The sequence below is a fragment of the Danio rerio genome, chromosome 18 (assembly GCF_052040795.2).
Source record: "Danio rerio strain M-AB ecotype USA chromosome 18, GRCz13ab, whole genome shotgun sequence".
Classification (NCBI taxonomy): domain Eukaryota; kingdom Metazoa; phylum Chordata; class Actinopteri; order Cypriniformes; family Danionidae; genus Danio; species Danio rerio.
This window is the reverse complement of record NC_141038.1, coordinates 45,500,001-45,505,000: the sequence shown is the minus strand read 5'-3', so window position 1 is coordinate 45,505,000 and position 5,000 is coordinate 45,500,001. Positions and strand designations below refer to the sequence as shown.

At 34.7% G+C, this 5,000-nt stretch overlaps 1 protein-coding gene across 8 annotated transcripts in view; it reads left to right on the top strand.

Annotated features, from left to right (window-relative positions):
• cntn5 (contactin 5) overlaps positions 1-5,000 on the top strand; it is a 444,657-nt gene that overhangs the window by 226,287 nt on the left and 213,370 nt on the right.

The following is a 5,000-nucleotide window of genomic DNA, read 5'->3' as shown; positions in this document are numbered from 1 at the left end:
CCGCCTGGTCAATGTGCATGTAAGGGGGTAGGAGATCAGGTTCTCGAGCGCTCCCCCTAGTAAAGGAGTAAAAGGGGGAGATGGTGTGGATGGGGGGATTTGTCAAAAAACAAAGATGAGGGAATAATGCTAGACAGGCTATTTATAGTGAGTTTGGAATAATCTGATTGTCTTACTAATGATTACAGATGAAAGACCAGTCTCGATCAATCATATCACATGCTCCTCTGAGAAGTAGTTTGTGTTTTACTTGGCTGAACTTAATAGTCTTAAAAGAGAGTCAGCTGAACACTTATATTATATGAATATTACATATTTGTTAACTTCTTCAAACATCTGAGCTTTAAATAGTAGATGGCACCAAAGACGATGGCTGCCTCCATGTCATGTTCCAAATCTGACCTATGAAGACTATAATAGTTTGGACTGCTGAGCGTATCACTGGTACAACCCTTCCTATTCTCCAAGAACTGTACATATCCAGAGCGAGCAGAAGGGTTGCCAAAATCACTCTGGACCCCTCACACCCAGCACAGGTCTCTTTGAACTTTTACCTTCTGGATGTCGCTACAGAGCACAATACACCAGAACAGCCTGACACAGAAACAGTTTCAATCCACCTCATGAACACTATATGAAATTACTTGTGAAACAAACATCACTCATTAGATACACATATACACTTATTTATTTAACAACATACTTTACATGCCAATTTGCACACAACAGCTGCACATATAACGTTGTATATAGTAATATACCTGTACATACAATTGTCAATTTGTATATTTGCATTCTCTACTTGTTGAATGTGTAAACATACCTGGCAATAAAAGTTGTTTCTGAAATATGTGCAAAAGAAAACGAATATGTTTTTTACGAAATATTTCCAAAAATTGCATTTATATGCATATTTAAATACACTTTATTTATTTATTTATTTATTTATTTATTTATTTATTTATTTTCATTTTAATACTTTTACTATATATATATATATATATATATATATATATATATATATATATATATATATATATATATATATATAGTAGCTACTGGACCCGATCCGTCTGTCTGTTTCCCGTGTACTTGATTCATTTACCCCTCGTGACCCCACACTATTTCCCTGTCCTGTCTGGTTTATTCTGACTGTGTCAAATAAACTTTTACTTGCATTTTAGATCCTTCTCTGAATCTTTTATATTGTGACACTATAAGGTAGCTAAACGTAGACCATGTTCATTGTATCAAACTTGTATTGTCAAGTCCTGTCAACTTTAACTTGAGTTAAGACAACTTTACTATTTAAGTGAATTAAACATAAAAATGTATTTTTATTTTTATTCCTTGTTCAAAATAAGAAAGAAAAATGTGTAAAAATGTAAAACCCAGAGAGAGAGGAAGAGTAAATGATGAGGTAATTTAACCAACAACACAACTCTGGAAAAGTGAACGTTCCCTTTCAAACACAACATTTATGGCACTTTCAAGGACTTCCAAGCACCAAAAAAGCCCTCCAGAAAATCATTGTGTTGACAAAATGTGTTCACTGAAAATGCTACATCTTCATATAAGACATGTTTTTGTTGTCATTAGAAGGGAACACATACAGGTTTCTGACAATATGAGAATGATTAGATTTTGACATTTTTTTGTTTTGGTGAACTTTTAAAAAATGAGTCTTATAACTTAGGAAGGATGAAAGTAGAGTAGGAAGTGTTTGATGGTTTTGTCCAATGAAAAATAACTTCATAGTTTTTCTAAAACATTTCAGCAGATAGATCAGCAGTCTTGTCCTCCAGCTCCGCTGTTCCTCTGATTAATGTATAATTCCAGAGAGTGTTTTATTTCCCACTGGAGACCAGGTCTGCTGACAGGAGACTGCACAGATTACAGTTTCCTTTCTTCCTGAGGAAAAGAGGCCTTTTTTCTGCCACTTTAATTTCTAAATAGTGAAAAAATATCATACTGTCTCCACTACCAAAACTGGGTTAAAGGCTTATATTTCTGTTAGATAGTGGAGTAGAGATAGTAGTGTTTGAGGCATGGTAGTTATAGTACATATATATTTATAATTTATTGTGTGGGGCGAGGCAGTGGCTCAGTAGGTAGTGCTGAAGCCTCACAGCAAGAAGGTCGCTGGTTCGAACCTCGGCTCAGTTGGCATTTCTGTGTGGAGTTTGCATGTCCTCCTTGCCTTCGCGTGGGTTTCCTCCGGGTGCTCCGGTTTCCCCCACAGTCCAAAGACATGCGGTACAGGAGAATTGGGTAGGCTAAATTGTCCGTAGTGTATGAGTGTGTGTGAATATGTATGTGTGGATGTTTCCCAGAGATGGGTTGCGACTGGAAGGGCATCTGCTGCGTAAAAACCTGCCTGATAAGTTGGCGGTTCATTCCGCTGTGGCGACCCCAGATTAATAAAGGGACTAAGCCGACAAAAAAATGAATGAATATCATATTTTTATTCTACTTCTCTTTGTTTAATTTAGTGCTGAATTAAAGTACAGTATCAGTAGTATGGGATTGTGGGGACCCCACAAGTATAGCAACACCAGTCATATTTTGACATACAAATATTTTGACCTTCTAGAGACCTTTTTTCTTTGGTCCCCATTAGAAAAAAAGACTCATAAGACAAGCAGAATGAAATATTTTAAAATGTGAAAATGCTTATTGTTGGCTTTGAGGGTCGGGTTGGGTGGACTTTTTACAGTTTAAAAACCACTTTTATGGGAAGTTGTTTCATTAATTTAGTTGTAGCCTGTTTGTATTGTGTGTACAGTAGGTGAGAGTTCAAAGTGGCTATTAACGCCGCAGCATGTAACGCCGCCGTTTGAAATAGGTGCCGCTCTGTTTTTAGTGTATGACCGCAGTTTGTGAATGAGCCGCCAGGGGGCGCAAAGGGACGGGATGCGAACGGACAGAAATAGCCCATACAGCAGCTACTGGGCTTGTAAATGATATTAAACAATAAGTCAAAGCATTGTAATTCCTTCATTAATCATTTAAAATTTGTTAACACGCTTTATTGTAAACTTTTTAAGTGCAAAGAGGATTCGTTTTGGAAAATAGAATTGAAGAAGTAAAAGACAACTAAAATGAAAGCACAAACATTTAGCACAAATAAGTAGTCTTAAATAAATTAATAAATAAATAAATAAATAAATAAATAAAGCAGCCTAAATATAAAGAGATGTTCAGTGTTTGCTATTTTGATAGGACTAAGACAAGACATTTTCAATTATGTTTTATTTCTGTTTTTATTTCCATTTTCGTTGTTGATTTTATTTTACAATCTCATTTATGTCTCAACAATTGTACATAATAATAAACGAATAATGAAAATAAATGAATTATGAAAATGGGCCTAAATAAATAATTTATTTAAAGACATTGCCTATATATTGCTTATACATTAATTCTTATATTTGCTTTTTGACTTCTCACCATGTATCTTTTCTACAGCATAGTATAGTGTAAGAGCATGTCTATTACCAGAAAAACTAAATTAAAATTAAATTTTAATTGAACACATGACATCACATACAGTAAGCTATGCCTGAACAGTCTGTTTAGCATTTTGAAAAGGCAAAGCTGAATATCTGTGGTTAAAATGCCACCCAGCGGTCAAATGCTGCTGGCGCATCAAGTACTGCCGTCGCTGCGGTATGAATGGCGGCACAAGGAACACATTGAAGTAGTAACATCTGTATGTGTGTGATGCCTATAGATCAGACATGACATGAGTATACTAATAAAAAAAAAAAAAACATTACAAAAGCATACTGTTTACATGCACAAATTTCATATTTTTGTAAAGCCAGAAAACCATTGTGTCAAAATTCCCAATTACACAAAGCTTGTCCAAGCTACACAGATCTGTAAATAATTGAGAATGAGTGCTGGATGGAGGTGTTGAGAAGACAGAAGCGAGGCAGAGAGCATATGGGCCGAGTGGGAGTGTTTGTTGCGGGGGAAGCACTCTTTAATCTCAAAGGCCCACAGTCAGCCGAGAGCCAGAGTCAATCCAGAACATAAAGATACTCCATTGTTGTGAGCACGCATGCACTGAAAGCACAGCAGACTGGCTGCTAAGTTGGTCAAATTCAGTTTTGCACTTACTGTAGCAGCAGAAAATGAATGACGATGTACTCTCGCAATGTTGAAAGTTCTTAGATGTGAAGGTTTTTTTTTGTTTTTTTTTTTTAAGTTCCTTACATGTTGGGTGTCATGTACACTGTAGAAAATGCTGGGTTACACACAAATTCTACTTGTTTTCCTAACACAAATCTATTAAGTTAACTTAATAATAAAAAAAAAAAAATATATATATATATATATATATATATATATATATATATATATATATATATATATATATATATATATATATATATATATAATTTTATTTATTTTTTATTAATTACTATTATATATATTTGAAGTGGATTGAACATAAACCAATAAATTTGTCCCAAAAACCCTTAAGAATTTTGTTGATTATACTTATTTTCAACAAGTAGTTTCAACGAGCAGCAAAAGCTATTTTTTGAATGTTGGCCTGTACAACATATAAAGCACATCCAGGAGGTTGTTATCGCAGAATAAAGACCAACAGGCTTATTAGCAGCCCAACAGCAAAAACAACCATGCAAAAAAGAAAGTTGAAAAAAAAAAAGAGTGTATGGATATCTTGCATAGATTGTTCAAGGTTTTTGTAGGTGAACTGTGTTTTATTTTCATTGTAAGCTATATAAAGTTTTATACTGTTTACGTTTTGTATATGTTTGACGTATCCTAAATGTATAACAAAATACTTAAGAAAAAAATTAAGCTATTGGTGTGTCAGAAAGAAGCATCGCTTACGCTGGAAAGAGTATGCCCAGCCTGATCTTTACTACCTGTATATGATCTGAGGCATCCTTTTTTAGCTGAAGAGACTTAAACCTCCACAGCCAAGGGTCAATCGTTATGGTGAAGGAACATAGCATTTCCGT